This window comes from Lagopus leucura, unplaced genomic scaffold (assembly GCF_019238085.1).
Source record: "Lagopus leucura isolate 7727_CA_CO unplaced genomic scaffold, USGS_WTPT01 Super-Scaffold_73, whole genome shotgun sequence".
In the NCBI taxonomy this organism is placed as follows: domain Eukaryota; kingdom Metazoa; phylum Chordata; class Aves; order Galliformes; family Phasianidae; genus Lagopus; species Lagopus leucura.
Genome location: NW_024962252.1, coordinates 12,261,979 through 12,280,327, shown reverse-complemented (window position 1 = coordinate 12,280,327; position 18,349 = coordinate 12,261,979). Strand labels below are relative to the sequence as shown.

The 18,349-nt window shown below is 36.2% G+C and overlaps 1 non-coding gene across 1 annotated transcript; it reads right to left on the bottom strand.

The window, feature by feature from the left end:
- Positions 1 to 17,916: 17,916 nt before the first annotated feature.
- Positions 17,917 to 17,998, bottom strand: TRNAS-AGA. Its single transcript has one exon. It is a non-coding gene; the product is annotated as a tRNA-Ser (tRNA).
- Positions 17,999 to 18,349: the final 351 nt, after the last annotated feature.

The following is an 18,349-nucleotide window of genomic DNA, read 5'->3' as shown; positions in this document are numbered from 1 at the left end:
ATAGTTTAGAAATTTTGCTTACTGGCTTTTTTTTACTATAAATGAAATATGTGATTTATTCTGTCTATGTTCTAATAGTTCAATCCAATGAAAATCTGTAATGAACAGTGAAATATCCTCTGTGTGTATGTAAATGGATGAGTCTTGGCAACAACCTCTCTTCAGATAATGGTCATATTAATTATTGAGAAGGACAAACTTTACACTTCCAGATTTTGCTTTCAGCAGTTTGTAATTTGGCAATGCATAGTCAGCATGCACTGAAAAGTTGCACTGCAGGTATTTACCTTTGCTCTGCTTAAGTCTGTGTTGGGAAAACTTCACCTAAACTGTTCTGTTTCAAAGAATGCCTCTATGAAAATAGAATTTTGGCTGTTAGTTAGATTCCTTAAACACTTTCTTTATTGCTTGCTTCTGTCTCAAAATATCCCTGAACTGAAGAGCTTGTCTTGATTTTATATTACTCAGAATCATTGATCCTCTGCCTCCCTGTTCCTCATGGCAATGGCACTCATCCCCACCTACATACATGCTGATGCCTTGCTGGTGATATTGCCATATTTTTCCATGCTCCCTTCCTCTTTCTTCCCTCTGGTGCTACTACAAATTTGAGAAGGATCAGGAACCTCAAGTAGGCTCTGCAATTTACTAGCACTTGATCTGTGGTATGCCTGGAATTGTCTCAAATACTTGCAAGACCATTCCCAAAAAACTGAAAGCTGAAGAGTTGGTTCAGAAGATGGAGCCCTGTGTAAACAGGAAGGCCTTGCTCAGTCCAAAACTTTCATGTTTTGCTGCAGAAGTTTTGACTGCAAATTTGCTTATGGCAAACTTTTTTATTGTATACTCGTTTGCTATGAACTTACTGACAAACTAATGACGGCAAACTCTGTCAATCTAGCAGATGTCAAGAGATGCATGAGAGAAGCTCTGGGGGACTTTGTACTTCCAATAATTTGAAGTACTGGGATGAATGCTCTCACAGACTGAGAACATACTCCACTGTCTGGACCAATCCTGGAAGCAGAACCGATGATCTCTTTGTCTCTCTCTTTTTCTTTTTCTTTTTCTCTTGTAGAGCAGTGAAGTAACTCAAGGCTTATTTCAATTTATTATTAAATTAAAAATAATTTAGCCACACACCTAGACATATATAATTGTGATACTTAAAGATAATTGTAATACAGAGATTGTCATTAAAATTGATAATTGAAACTGCTTCTGTTGTACTTTGTCTTCACAGAATTTGGAGGACGTGTAAATTCTTCAGGTTCAGTATTCTTAGAAGACAGTTAAATGATTTCTGGTAGACCTTTATTTAAATTCTTAAAAAGGAAAATAAAGTCCTTGTGTCTTGGTTTTTATTTTTTTATCTGAAACAATGATTCTGCTGATTACAAAAGCTTAAGTATCAATGCAGGTCAAATAAATTTCATACAAAGATTTCTAGTTAAATTGAGTGTGCTTTGAAGAAAACAATTGCATATTGTTCATCAAAATAATCTGCTGATCCTCTTCCATTCAGTTGCTAAAATATTATTTTGATATTTATGTTCATAATTAATGCACTGCATTATGTTTTATAGGTCAAGGTCTTTCAGTTAATGCATTTAAATGACAAAAGAGGAGTTCGCTTTCATGTTCTCATAGATGTAAACTTTTAATTATCTGAGATCCTATCTGCATTTTTTTCAGTGTTTTATTTCAATCTTTAGGTTACAGATGTTATTTCCCTCTTCTCAATGGTTCAAAATATAAAGTAATTCCCAAAAGAATTAAGGAGTAGAAAAGAAATAAAGGATTATAAGTACGATCTTCACCTCTGTTCTTCCAAAATTTAAGACCAAAATGTCTGAAGTGTACTCAATAAGCAGACTGTCTTTTCAGTTCATTTCTTCCAGAATAAATTATTTGAATTTGCTTGCAAGAGGTGTTCTCAGTCAGAGCTCATTAGTGTGTAAATTAGAAGGTTTGTTTGCTAGATTACATAATACCAAGCAGACTCAGTGTAAGACAGCTCAGAAGAAGCTCAGAGAAGAAGGAAAATTTTTAAAAAGTAATTCAGACATTCAATTATGCATGTGTAGCCCTTCAGATGTGCAGTCAGAGAGGAGGAATGGATTGGGATTGGGGATAGGTCAATGAAATTTCAGAGCAGGCCTGGGTGGAATAGTTCCTGGGTCAGAAAATTGTCATTTCAAGGGGTTTAGCACTGGAGAGGTTGCTGCTCAGTAAAATTTTGTTGAGATTGGGCAGTGGGGATTGCTTCTGCACATTTTCTTGTCAAAAAAAGGAGAGTCAGGCTGCTCAGAAGGCAGAAGGTCAGGCTAGGACAGGCATCTACTATCTAGTATTGCCAACCTGTGGGAGAGGCAGTGGCCTCTCCTGTCATGCACCACCCTCTGAATCTGCCCAGTCTATAAATGACCCTAATCTAGAAAATGTCTGCTTTGAGACCCAAAAGTTGCCTCCCAGTGTAGAAAAAGATATTGACAACGTTGCTAGTGATTGCAAACGTGTCATTCGTTTGGAAGATTTTTCTAAAAAGTACTATAAATCAGAAATCTCAAGTTTGCTTAGATTCAAGATGGTGGTAAATTCCCGGTGTGTTGAAAGTATCTGCAGTCTTGTACTCTTCCATCTTTTGTTATGTTTATTTATATGTTACTTATATGTTTTATTACAAATACAAAATTCCAAGAGTTCTGCTCTCAGCTGGAGCTGATACAAATTAACTCAATGTATCAGTTTTGCAGGAGAGATGTTAATTTTATGTTACTTATCTACTCTGCTGCTGTGAAAAAATTAGAGAAGATCCCTTTTTAAACTTCCCACATCCACACTTGTGGCATTTGGTGTCTTCTGCTTGCAACAGTCTTGTTAAATAATCAGAATTCTAATGGACTCACAAAGCTTAATCGTACACTGTCTACATTTCCCTTGATTTCATTGTGCTTTATATCAGTGAGATGGAATGTTAGCATATTGCTACACCAAGCATGTTTAAAATACATCATCTATCAAAGTAAGAAAATAAAATTAAACGAAGAGTTTGGTTACATGAAGTTAAAATAGGTGTACCGTGTATCTATACATGAACACCATCCCAATGAATGTTACTTTAAGACATTACATTTCCAAAGGAACAAATTTAATGTGATGCCTGGATTCTGAGTTTTGAAAAGGTAAAGCAAGATAATGGAAACCAGTATTTCTGATATATAATAAAAAAAAAAATGAACGTTGTCCACAGTGAAACAAAAAAGGATTGCATTCCTTTGTTTCCATAACATGAATATAGTAAATTCAGTAAATTGCTATTGATTTTAATTCTTCACATTTTTCAGGAAAGTACATTAATGCAACCAAGTGGCTGTTTAAGCACTATCACAAAACCCAAGGCCATGTGGTATGCTGTACGCTCCGTGTGTGCTTTTGTGAATGAACTGCTCAGCAATTAAACAGTCCCTTTAATCAGTGTAAATGAGATTTTCTAATAGACTTTCAGTATGAAATACATTGTTTTTCTTTTCCTTATGAACCATCTGGAACACAACAGCACTTTTTGCAGCTTCCCCTCCTGGTTTCTTTGAGTAAGAAATGTGTTCTGCCACAAGCACATAGCTTACTTTAATTAAAATAAAGCCAGCTGAGACTGGTGACATCTATTTCAATGCTGCTAAACAGATATGACATGCAAAGATATTTGTTTGCAGTAGGGGTTACTTGTTAGTACTTCTGGTGAATCACAAACCAGAATTAAAGCTTCACTTTCACTCAGGACAGAAAGAGAGAGAGAAAGAAAGAAAGAAAGAAAAGAAATACAGAAAGAAAGAAGAAAGGTAATATGAACTGTAAAAAAATATTTCTCCAGAATTTAATGGCTTCATAACTTTTACCCTAAAATTTGGCTTCATAGCCACTGTTTTACTAGCAATATTCTTTGTTAAAGATAAAAAATACATAGGTCACATCAAAAGTAATACCTTCTACTTATTTCCATGGAAACTACAGCAGATACAAAGATCACAGTAACACTGTTTGATGGAGGAAACTCTCAGCTACAAAGCGCTACTTTACAACATAGCCATCAACATTAGCTATGCTATTTTGACAACCAGAAAACAAAAGACTGCATGCCACACTTCCACTACTAAAGCTACCCACCTCTCACCGTGCTCACATCCACTGTTTGGTTTCCATAAACGGCCAGCAAGCACTGATGAATGTCAGTGGGTGCTGTGTTTCCACATGAAGGGATTCAGTGATACACCTTTGCATCATCAGATGCCATTTTGTCAGACTGTCCCTCTGATGCCATATGTTACACATGGGAGGGAATACTGGTGGGAAGGTTCAGTTTCTACTGCCATACCACTGCCATCTGCCTCTGACACTGTGGGCCAATACACTAAAATAGGAGGCATTACTTTTGGAGTGATCCTTCTAAAGACACTTTCTTATCTCGATTAATTTTTTAAAATATCTTTGATAACTCTACATCCACATATTTGAATACATTTTAAAATGTAGTGTGTACAGATTGTCCTCTTACTCTCTTGCTTTCCTTCTTATGTATGTAAGTTCAGAAATAGCACTCCTAATTTCTTTCCAATTTTCCATGAACAAAAAAATCCATGGAGGTACCTTAGTGAAGAACTGGAGTGAAACAGTTGTAAGTTAGATCCAATGGAAGCGGTCCAAAACTGGAGATGGCAATGGACAGAACTTTCAATGACCACTGAATTCAGCAAAGAAGGAACAAAATAGAAATTTCTGAGTCAGACCACATGGCTGTGGGGCTCATGACAAGCGTATAAAGAAAGCACTCAAGATGAACTTCTTTCTATTAAATAATCTCACAACGGCTTACAAAGAAAATTGAGCAGATGATCACTGCAATGATATTGTGAATATTGTCTCTCAAGATTATATTTTTGATCAGTTTCTTTTCTTTTTTTTAATCATTTCTGCACTTTCCTGAAAATATTTTTCATTTGCATTGTGTGTTTTTCTCCTGGATAAAACTTTCTTACACAGGCTTGATATTTAAGAGAAAAGGGGGAACTGCATTTTCTGAAGATCTGGGAGCATATGTGTTAATTTCAAGAGATATTCCTAGAAATCTGAACTAATCTAGTGCATCTGGTAAGACGGTTTTGCGTAACAGAAAATAAATAAATTAATTAATAAAAAAAACTTGTTTTGTTTTAATTTAAAAGTAGAACAAATTTGGTATATAATCTGGTGGCTTGACTTTCCTTATATTTTGCTTCTCTGTCCTTTGTTTTCTGCTTTCTCAGCATCCTTTGGGATGCTCATACAGTTTTGGGAACAGCTCATACAGTTGTCAGAGAGAATCTCTTAGAGACACAATATTAAACTCTTCATATTTTAAATCATTGATATAATAAAATGCAATATGTTAGTTATTTCCTGCAGTTCTCTCATCCCAAATGAATTCCCTGTAGCTTTCCAAGTTCCATTGACTATGTCAAATTCACTGACTCTAATGGAACATTTATCAATTAGGTCATATTTTGGCACCTACATTAATCAGGTAAATTTAGTCTCATATACAATTGCACCCAAAATATCTATGCAGTTCTTGATACTAAAGAATCCTAGAAAGGCTACAGCATTTCTTAGTCTATCAACTTAGCTTGTAACATACCAACAGAGCAGGTCTTAACAAAACTCATAGAGATGGTGATTTACTGTGGGGAAAAGTGGAACTGACATGTATTTCTACCAGAAAATAATGTAAAAAATAATAAAAAAAGAACAAGAAAGAAAGTAAGAAAAAAATAGAAGCAAATGGAAACAAACAGAAATCTGGAGCTAGCTTCACTATTCGTATAACAAGCCACGTAGCATGTTACATTAATTTGTGATGGGTAAATGTATGTATACATGTATGATATCTACTTGGAAAAGCAGATTTATATATTCTAAAACTAGAAATAGGTTTTCTCTGCTTTCGTACAGCATTTGTTTTAGTGTCCCTCTTGTATATCACACTGCCATAATTAGAACAGTAATACTGGAGTTGAAGAGCAATAACAAATCTTAATTGTTATACAGTTGCATGAATAACATTTCAAGTTTTGAATGTAATATGGTTTGCAGACACTTGTAAGTAATGAAAAGCTTTTTATAACCACTCCCCAATAATTTGCAATACATGCCTCATTTGTGTTAGTTCCTCAAATGTTACAGCCAGTACTCCTTACAGCAGCTATACAGGTGGCTTACTAAATAAAGCAGAAGATGTTGCATATCAAGGCTCTTGATATGCAAAAGCAGATCCCTCAAATACTGTGTTAGGAAGGTAAGACAGGAATTGAATGTGAACAGTGACTCTCAGAAGGCATTCATCCTGCTTAGGTCTAAAATACATAAGGCAAAGGCTTAAATAGGGGTTTGAGCCAAGTGCAAGACCAAGCATTTATATTTAAAAGACAGCGTATCATCAAGAACCTGAACTTTTATCATCGGAACCTGAGCATTCACAAATCTATGGTTCCTAATCTCAGATGTATCCCAGGGTCCTGACGGAATTGGCTGATGTCACCAAACCATTCTCAGTGATGTTTTAAAAGTCATGGCAGTCAGATGGAGTCTCTGGTGACTGGAAAAAAAGGCAACATTGCACTCATTTTGAAGAAGAGTAAAAAGGATGACCCTGGGAGCTATCAATCTGTCAGGCTCACCTCTGTGCCAGGAGGGATGATGGAAGAGATCCTCCGGGATGCTGTGCTCAGGCACGTGGAAGACAAGGAGGTGATTTGGCTTCACAGAGGGCAAATCCTACTTGACAAACTTAGTAGCCTTCTGTGATGGTGTAACTGCATCAGTGAACAAGGAAAGAACCTCTGATATCATATATCTGGGCTTCACTAAGGCTTTGACATAGTACCCCACAACAGCCTTCTTTCCAAATTGAAATTAATATGTTTGTGATGGTTGGACTGTTTGATGGATGAAGAACTGGCTGCAGGATCAAATCCAGAGAGTGTTGGCATCAAAAAAAGCATGTCCATCAGGTTGAGGGAGGTGATCCTGCCCCTCTACTCTGCGCTGGTGAGACCTCACCTGGGTACTGCACTCAGATGTGGTGTCCTCAGTATAAGAAAGACAAGGACCTGTTGGAGTGTGCCCAGAGGAGAGCCACAAAAACACCCAAAGGACAGGCTGAGAGAACTGGAGCTGTTCAGCCTAGAGAAGAGAAGGCTCCAAGGTGACATTTCAGTATCTAAAGGGGAGCTACAGTAATAAGGCAGACACACTCTTTAGCAGGGTCTGTTGTGATATAACAAGGGGAAATGGTTTCAAACTTAAAGAGGTTAGATATAAGAAAAAGTCTTTTACAGTGAGGGTGGTAAGGCGCTTGAAGATGTTGTCCAGAGATGTTTTGGGTGCCCTGTCTCTAGGGACTTTCAAGGCCAGGCTCTGAGCAATATAGCAATATAGCAATATAGCTGTGCATGTCCCTGCTCATTGCAGGAGATCTTGACTAGATTACTTCAAATTCTAAGGATTCTGTGATTCTAAGAAGGGGATCTGCACCCCTCACCCCAGGATCTCACTTTGGAGCAGCAGAGTGACTTTGGCTGAACCTTACTGAGAAAGGTGTTAATATACAAGAAAGTATCTGAATTAAATCCATCCAGGAAAAGCAAAAGAGAAAAAAATGTGTACAAGTATAACTGTTGAGACAGCAGTAATTAGCAGCTCACAGATACAGTAAAGTAGCATGGTTGGAAAGGTCTAAAACCCTGAGGAAAAAAAAAAGACCAAAATTTGCCACTCTTCATCACTAATACTCAGCCTCCTCCAAGGAGCAGCAGAAGGTTATCCTGCCCCATTTGTCTGACAGCTCTCTGGACAGCAAATTATCTAACTTCTAATCAGCAGTGGTGAGTACATTAATACTTTGCCTAGTAGCTCATTAGACACAAATATCTACTGTGCATGATGGTGAATGCGTGATAGCACTGTTTTATGTAAACTGTTGCAGTTTCTTTGCTCTTGAGAAAAGAGAAAAGCACAAGTAATCCAAGGAGGAGAGTTACAGTGGGATTTACGATGCAGGTGCCTAAATGTTAGTTGATATGCAAAATAGTTCTTTTATAGCTTCATCAGACACCTCTATTAGTACTAATCCGATGATTATGTCAGAGTTTTATTTAACAAATTTGATTAAATTAATTCCAGAAAGTGATAAATTCATTAATATATAGTGAAGATTTAGTGACAGATTCTACATCTATGCTGATTAGAAAAACATCAGTGACACTGCTCCTACTATTATGAGATGAAAATTGGTGGTAGATAGCATTCTCTATCAAACTGGCAAAGCAACGTTAGTCTACCATTTAATCACAGTGATGGCATCGTGTTCATAGTGCCATAGTAAAGCACTTTCATGCATGTGGAAGTTTTCTCAGACCACATCTGATACAGATTGCTGATCAGGCTTTCAGTTCATGAGCAGTGCAATATCCCCAGCTGTCTGATGCTTGCAGAACAGAGAGCAAATTAGCATTCAAATACTAAATGCTGTGTCATTCAGCACAAGAATACAAAAAGAAAAATAGAAGAAGGGTTTAAAAGTAAGCTTGTTATTACATCTTTTCAAATATAAAATCTCAAATATTCATGATAGAATGCTCCAGCAAAGTACTTCTGTTTTGTTGATGATGGTTCTCAGGACAGGTTTGGAAACAGAAGGTTCATCAGTTCACCATCATATGTACACACTTAGTAAAGGCACAGTAAAGGTTTTTATGCAGATTCTCAACACACCTTTCAAGGAAGTAGGAGAAAAGTTTTCTGCATTGGAAGATGAGTGTTGCACAGGGCTGAGATTAAAGATACTGTTGGCCATATTAATAATGTCAAATAGTTCCTTGATTGCTTGAGAGTAATATGTGTCCCTAAAATTCAACTAGTATTTTCCCATTACACTGTCAAGATGGTCAAACACTGTCAGGGAGTGAGGAATTTCTGGCAGAAACATTTCAGCAGTTTATGCAATTTGCAATCTCGAATGGAATAATAACTGAAATCCAGTGGGTAGCAAAGTGCAGTGCTATCCACTGTCCTGGCGACCTCTGAAACCATGAAACAGATGTCACAGTGTGAGGCTAAATACTGATGACATTTCTGCCAAATTAAACAAATCTGAATGTTAAAATCTAATCGCAAATGATTTCAGCTTGTCACTGCTGTATAGTAAACGAGTCCACAATAGGTGAAGGAAGCAGATGTCATCCACCTTAAACTGAAATGTATTCTCTCATGATATGATTATGACTGGGTTGTACCATTTCTTCCAGTCATTGGGGAAATCTTTGCAGTTCTACAAATCTCTGCAGGCTTGAGGCTGAAAGTGAAGGCCATTTTTATGCATGGTTCTTGTGATTTTCAAAGCTGTGAAGATTCAAGCGATACAAGCAGAACAAAAGCAAGATCTGTAAATGTTCTTTGTCAGTCAGGGATAGCCTTTGGCCCTGTGCTTATGCTGTGACTACCTGTCAGGATTTATTAGAGACAGCTTCAAAAATTCATCTCTCCAGATTAAGTGGCAGACAGTTCACTCAATTCACAGTAGTATGACAGTAACAATCCTTAACTAAGCTACAGCGCCAAGGCCTGCTGCTGTCACACATGGTCCTCAGTAAGGCCGTGCTTTTCCACCATTCCTGAATAAGATTTCCATGAGAAGAATTCCTTGTTCCATCGAGGCATGATGTGCTGCAGCCCCATATTTTTCAGTGTAGATAGTGACATGTTTGACCTGCAGATACTCTGAGATGGTCTTACAACCAGAGGGAGAGCTCTACCAGCACAGAGATGCCCCTGGTGCAGCTCACTGCTGACTGCTTTGTTTACACCACTGGCCATCTCAACCTACTCTTCAGCACAAGGGACTGGCTGTCCTGTCCCTGCTTCTCAGAGGTAGGAAGCTTGCTCCCTCAGCCATGCATGCTGTCGATACATGACTGAAGACAAAATCTGCCAGTGTGGCAGCATCCCCTCTCACTATCTTGCTTGATGATGAGCTCATGCAGAGGATAGCAAAAGCTGTTGAAGCTGTTGTAGAGGTAAATCAGCACGTTTGGAATTAAAAGGGCATCTGACTTCAAACAAATGTTAATGTGTGCTTTATGGTAATTGTCACTGTTATTCTGTATGGCTGTAATGCTTGTACAAATTAAAAATTTTCACATCAAGCCTTCCGGCCATTTCCATATGAGTTGTCATTCTGCTCTTAGTAGTGTTAAAATGTATTGGACAATATGATTCCAAGCAGTAGCGAGGCAGTTTTACTCTAGGGCTGAGCTGTGTTGGCCTGGGCATCTGATGTTTATCTCAGAAAAATGGTTGCTTAGAGCTACTTTCTTATTTTAAAATGTGTGAACAGCTGAGAGATTGCTCAATGAATTGCTAAGCCGACCTGCTAAAAGCAAATCTTTATTTGTGTGGCATTAGTTCCATGGCATGGGACATACTAGCTGAAAAAATGATCCGCTGTGCCCGTAATTATGAAATGATGCTGTCAAAGCCTGAGTAAAGCTGACTTATGTTCTGCAGATCACAATACAGAGAGAGAAAGCAGGAGGATGCTTATTGTACAAGTAGCCCTTTTGATGAGAATATCAGGAATACGTCTCACCAAACCATACATAAAAACCAGAATGATTAGCTAGTAGAAGACAGACAATAGCATTTTATGCATTTACCATGTAGACACTTCAGCTTTTAAGCCTATGAAAATGAATATCTTTGTTTTCTTGTAGACAGAAAGTCTAATAACAAATAGTTCAATGAGGTATCTGTCTTTTACTTCTGTGAAAAATGTAGTTTAAGATATTGACTGGGGAGGTCGAAATCCTTTAGTCAAAAAACTTGACATATTTCAGTTTCCAGTAAGATTTTTATCAGAAAAGATTAAATCAACTCTGTTCTGATCTTCAGGGAGAACTGGAGTATATGGCAGTTATAGCAATTGCAGCAATCTCAGCCATCACATTTCTCAGTTGTCAGTTTTTCAATGCTGCAGTTCAGTATTCTGCCCCAAAATTATCCAAGGAAAATGGATATAAATTTCCATTTGCACTACAGTATTTCCATGGAAGAGAAAAATATTTTTGGATCATTTCCACGCAATCTTTTCTGTAATTCGGGAATTCCCAGGTGTTAGTTTTCACAGGTCTTCTCAACTGTGTGAAGGAATCAGTTTGAGTTTTTCGATAAGACAAAGAATATTCTGTTTAATATCCAATGATGCCCATTATTTCCTCACTTGTTTCCATAGCATTCATATTACATAACATTCATATTACATTATAGCTTTATTTTTCATTCTTGGACTTAGTTTTATTATTATTTTTTTAAATTCCCGTGGTAATAAATTGAATATCTTGGAAATGCGTTGCTCATAAGCCTTGTTTGTAGGCCAGTCTGAAATGACAATCCTGGCCAATAAATTTCTGGGATTTGCTTAGTATCATGAATGAAACCTGTAGTTTCTGGACCATTAGTTTGAATAATGATCAAACAATCATCAGTTGCTGTCTTCCAGTCCTGGCATGGCCTTCTTCAGATCTCTATAACCCTGTAAGTAGTTTGTGAAGTGGAAATTTTAGAATAAATAAAGTGTCCACTTAGGAGGAAGAATCTGTTTTCTTGGCATATATTTGTAAAGTATTTTGTAAGTAAAAGCACTGTTTCTAAGGGTAAATATTAATAATACCAGTCAGTTACCAGTCATTCTAGTTATATCATAGATAGTTCAAGAATATTTCAGAAGAGACTTAGACTGTACTACAGAGAAAATACTATGAGCTTAATTTCAATGGTATGATGTTCCTGAGTTTTCATTTAATATTATATCGTTTTCAGCTTTTGTGCATTTACATTGTAACAGCATATAAATGGGAATTACTGACAACATAAAGAGTTTTGGTTCTCTCAGGCTTTGGTTTTGTTTAAATAAAATTAAAGTGATGAAAGGGGTGGAAACTCAGTGAAGAGTAAATTCAAATCTTACCAAAGTAATTGCCTTGGAGCAGTGTTTGGTATTCTGAATTCACACTGCTGAAGAAGGAATGCTTGCTTTGTGACATGATTGAACTGATTATGGGAATTATCACTGGGGAATGTTAATATTTATAGACTTTAATAATCTCAATAAAATGGATGGGAAGAAGACTGCCTAAGGAAATGTGTGCCCAAATAGTCATCTAATCTTGACCTGGCACAGAAGGAGAGAACTGACAACATATACCGTAATTTTGGCCCGTATTAAACCCTTCCAATCCAAAATGTTTTTCTTCCAAGGAGAGTTATGATACCTAACCTGATGAAAGATTTGATATGTTTGTGTAAAGAATGAGAGTTTAAAATAGAGTGCTCAATTCAATATGAAGCTTTCTTTTTTACTTCATAGAATGTTTGCCAGAAATGATTCTGAAAGTTTGCAGTAATACAAGGATTAATAGATGAAATATAATGCCTCCACAGCATTACTGGAGATGTAATGCCTTCAATGCTTGCCACAGCCCTTGTTTATAACTTGGTGAAATTATAAATTGAGATTTCTCTCTGACAAAGAGATGAGCTCTCACTGCATTATTTATATATATGTAGCCTGGTATGGACTACAATTTAAAAGATTGATTCTAAACCTAATGGGAATTCCAGAATAGGTGAGGAGGGATCAATCTGCATATATAAAAGTAGAGGTTAGTGAATTTCTGCATGGAGTTAGGAAGTAAGCTAGGCTGGAAACTACATTTATTGACCTAAGAAAACTCACTTCTTTTCCTGTTCTAAACGATGTTGCTCTTAGATTTGTATTCTGTACCTAAGGTATTGTCTACTGGCAACCATCCTTAAAAACTCCAAGAAAACAAATGTATGTAGAGAAAATACACATCTTCCTGCTACCTGGCTTTATAAAGGATTAGCTGGCTCCCATTTCACAGAGACTCCACAAAGCTTGTTTCTAGTGTCTATGAAAGTTACTTACATAAGCAATTCATTACATTGAATATTATACACTATTTGAAAAATGTATGTAGATCACATTACTTAGGTACAAAAAAAAGCACTGCTTAAGGACTTATTTGAATAGCTTTCATACTTAAAAATCAATAAAATTGACTTTGCAGTGATAATGATGTTGAAAGATTTTATTCCATTTGCCTTATCAGTTTGTAAAATTAGATGTAGTCAGCTGCTCTAAAATGTTGAAACAGTGGAAAAAAATGTCAGAAATGTGTCGATTTGGAATGGTTGGATTCTGAAAATATATTCTTTGTCTTTCCTGTAACCTCTCCTTCAAAAGTGTAAATTGTGTCAGGCTTTTAGTCTCTATGGCTTGCATTTTTTGCATTCGTCAGGATGATCAGATTTTGAGACATCTAAAAACCCAAGGTTAAACTGGTTTCAGCATAAGTTGCAAAAGCCATTTTCAAACTAGTCATTCTTCAGAGAAACTGGTTAATTTTGAGGGCTTTATTGTCCTTTCTAATAAGAGCACATATTTCTACATCAGTGTAATAGTGCGCTAAATGTTATTATAGTAAATTTTCCTCTTTGTGATGAGTTTCTTCTCAAAGACTTTTTGTTTGTTTGCTTGCTTTGTGTGTACTATTGTTGGTTTTCTTCATTTGCTTATTTGTTTTCCTCATATAAAATTATTTTGCCTAAACCAAACATTTTCTCTCTTCTCCACTGACTGATTGCCCTGTTCTTTATGTTTTTCATGTTCTTTATTTATATTTTCTTCCCTTGTTTCTTACAAGAAAACTGAAGCAGGTAGAAGCTTCTCTAAGCATTACAAGGGGATTGGCTATGAGATTCACATTGTGTGTATTTCCAAACCTTTGCATTGTTCAAAAATGTTGATCTTCTTGTTTATTTGCTAAACAAAAAAGTCTCCCTCACCTTATAACAGTTTCCCACAACTCCAGTAAAATATGAAAAGTTAGAAACTTTTCAGTAGCCTCTCTAATTTTAGGGTGGATTTTATTCATTGATGGATATTGATTGCAGCTTCCAGAGCAATCATCTTGTTATAATTTAAGTGGCTTAGCACTTGCCAAACTTTGCTGTTTCTAATAATAGTTAACATTTTCAAAATTGGTTTTTGCATGGAAAAATGTACAAGTTTCCTTAAAATGTAGGTAGCAATTTTAGAATTTGTGGAAAGCAAAGCAATACCCCCATAAAACTCTCTCTCTTTTTTTTTTCCATGTGATTTTAATAGATTTCTGTTAAATTTCAATATCAAGTATGAAATATATAGTCCTAACAACAACAACAATAACAAATATATATATATATATGATCATATCTGACAAACCTGATCAATTTTGTTTTGTATTAAGATAAAAATCATAGTAGTTTTAAAAGAGCCTAAAATTATGATGAGGCAGTACATTTTCTCTTTGTATTCAGGCAACAGTGTAATCAACATCAACAGTTGAAATTGTCACTTTAAAAAAATATGGCATATTTTTTTGAAGCTAAAAACATTTTAATTACAAAAATTAGAGTAGGTTCTGCTTTTATGAATCACACCACCAAGATTTACATAATCTAGTGAGAGGTCATTCCAAGTAGACTGGCTCAACTCTGTACCTGTCGAGAAATAGTCTAAAAATTATTAATATTAAAGATGTGTACCCTACGTCTGCTACGTACTGTAGCAATGCATCTGTTTGCATGGTCTGTGTAGTGGAAATTAATATTAGATATGTCATTACCTGACTCTTCTTATTTGGAATAGGTATTCATGCTCATGAAATTGAATGACTAAAATACAATTAATCTGCAGAGTAAATGATTTTCACAGTCTGTTTTTCAAAATCAATTCAAAATTCCTGACAATGATTATTTATTCATGAACATTATAGACAAACTGTGTTATGTATCTGACTGCCTGGTTGGTATACACTGTAAATCAAAGATGTATTTGACAATACATGCAAAATTATTTTGGAAACTAATTACACATTAACAAATCATAAATATGAATATGCTGTACACTACTGTGAGTACTGCAAGGAATACTTTTGTCTATGTAGGGCTAGGAATGATTCCAGCCCTTACTCATTTCTTCAGATTTCTGACAACATGCTGACTTCAGTGGTAGCTCTGGCCGCTTCAAGTTCTTCAATGAAAAAACTCCACATTCTCTGAAAGTAGCTCTTCCATTTTCATTGAATGAATTTATTCTGCTGTCTCCAAGGGCCATTTGTATCTTTCATAAATGTATGAGACAGATCACTGCCACTATGCTGTATGTTTCCCAGACTAATCAAGGACCTATATCTTTCTGGGCTATCAATTTCCACATGTGAGAGAACAGTTACATTTTCTCAAACATCCACTCATGATGAATGTCATCATTTCTTATGGAAGCTGCAGCCAGCACTGCATTTTCTCCTGGATGCTTATCCATTCTTGCTGGCCACAAGTCTAGTAGAGACAGCACTGTAGACAAAGGCAGAGCAAAGTTCCTTTCCAGTGGTTCTTCAGAGCTGAATGTGATCACACCCAATAGAAGTTCACACATTATTCAGCTGTTTCTTAATGCTATTTTTTTTAACACAGTGAGAAAAAAATGTGATTTTTAAAGTTTTTCAAGCAGTTCAGCAGTTCATGCTTTACCGTGTGATACTTCATTTAAATAGAGACTTGTACAATGTGCTCCTGTATCATTAGAAGAAAAAGTCAATAATGTTGAAGAGGCTATTCAAATGGTGTGTAAAACATATATAATTTTAAATAGTATACGGAAAATGTGTAAAATGCTCAAATCTAATTACATCTGAGATATTCTTAATTATTAAATAGAACTTACAGAAAGTCAGTGAAGTAGAATTTGATTTGAATGAAAGGGTCTGACAAGTGTTGATATTCAAGGGAGTTTCACTCAATTATAATTTTTTTTAATACTAATTTTAACACATGCTGTCCTCTGTATTTATGCAGTTAAATAATTTTCTCAAAACTTTTTGTACAGCATCCCTGTCTTGGCCTTCATACTCAGACATATTTCAGGGTAAATAACTGAATTTCTTATCAAAGGAACTTATTTATTAGAACTTACTCTCTTTCTAGTAACTGGGATTAAATGTTAATTCTTTTGGAAACTGAAAATCCATTTCGTGCATTTAAAAGCACAGAAAGCTTTAGGCTTATAGACAGCTGCAGATCATTCTGAGTGTTTAAAGACAGCATAGCTGTATATTCTAAAAATTTGAATTCAGAAACATCAAATAGTTTTTCTGTGAATGACACTTTTATTATTTTCTTCTCCTCAGATATTGATAGATTTTATTTGAAATAAATGGTAAGCTACATAATCAATGCTATTCCTACTTTCATCACTTCAACCCTGTACATTTTTATGCAGCATAATACAAGGCTTGCCATATTTCCTTAATTGCAGTGATTTTACACATATCTAACTTCAGTCTGCCAAGAACAATACATAAGTGAGTTGCTTCTTGACAACTGGGTGGTTCATGCAGCCTTATGAGGATGGGATTTATTTTGTCACTCACAAACTGCATAACAGACAAGCTGAAAAGTTGAGAACGGAAGACCCCTAAATCAGTGAACAATGACGGCATTTCCTGGTTGTGTTTTCTTTCAATCTAAAACAAATCTTTAAGATAGGCAAGTAAATTGTTTTCTCAGGCTATTTACCTCTTCCCATGGGCTGTAGGAGGAATCAAATTGATAAACTGAATATGGGCAACATAGTGGAAGATAATTCTCCAAAATTTTAGGATAAACACACATTTTCATAATTGCCTAAGTATTTTCTTCAATGTTACATTTTTCATCCGTAATCTCCAGATTCTCTGGAGGAACAATTAGCAATTTCCTACCACTTTCTAACTTAAAATAATTTCAGTTCTTTTTAACTTTGCTCTGTCTCAATTTCTTAAGAAAATACAAAGATCAAATATCAGTGATCAATTTCCTCCTTATTTTTTTCAGGCTTTTAATAGTGAGTGATGTGGAACATTAAGGAAAAAGATAAAATCCCTTAAAACAAGGACGTTACTTTTCAGGGAAGTTCTTCATCAGCCATGTATCAAAAAGCAATACCATTCTGGCAATAAAGTTTTGTGTTTCATCATCCACAAAAGAAAACATTGATGAAAAAAATAAAAATAACTTTCATAATGCTAACAATTAATTATTCATGAATTGAATGTGGGGTGGACAATCACATGAAAGAATATAAATAATGTCACATACTGGCCATCAGTTACTCTAAAGAACAATTCCAGAAAAGTCATATTGGAGTACCACATCTTTGAACCTGATAATCTGTGATTAATGAAATAGCAGTGGCACTTCCATGGTGCACCAATTAGACAAGAATCTACTTGCTGTTTTACCCCTTTTCTCTTCAAACCTAGTTCGAACATACCTAGATCTACCTGCCTCAAAAGGGGAAAAGGATCCTAGCATAGGAATTGGCAGGGTTCACTGACAAGAATCTACTTGCTGTTTTGTCTCTTTCCACTTCAAACTAGGTATGTATGTACCCTTTTGAGGCAGGTAGATCCTGTATGTTGCCAGCATGCCTGGTACTGCATAAACTTCCCCACAATCAAAAAACCTAAAATTCCTTCAAGGGCATCAGCCTCTTACCCATGTGTCAATTGGTCACATTTTCCTGTTCCTCTCAGCATTTTTTAGTGGTACTGAAGAGGTTGTGGAAAATATCACCTGAGCTCCCGCAAACCACCCCAGTGCCCTGAGGTCCCTTATGACAGCCCTGAGGATTCTCCCTGTGACCTCAGCCTTAACAAACCGGTGAGCTTCCATGTAATATCTCTGACCTGGGCCCCATGCGAGAAAAACAACGGCTTGCGCCGTAGTCGGCAGGATTCGAACCTGCGCGGGGAAACCCCAATGGATTTCTAGTCCATCGCCTTAACCACTCGGCCACGACTACACTGATGGAATAGTATCTACTTCTATTCCTAGTTAATTGTCATGCATAAAATGGTGCAGAAATTTCACCATTAAAGTATGTGTCCTGCATGTCACACCCTCGTTATATGATTCTAGGTGAGTACCAGAATTTTAATTCAAGCATCTAAACAGAACTGTTTCACTCCTATGTGGTGGATGACTTAGATATATTAGTAGAATTCAGAGGAGTCACAATGTTGAGCGTCAAACACGAAAGCTTACTTAAAAAAAAAAAGTTAAGGCACACAGGAAGGGAAATCTTTGAATTTGACATTCATATTCCCCACTCTGGGTTTCAAAAGAGCATTTCTGCTGCCTTGGTACACAGAAT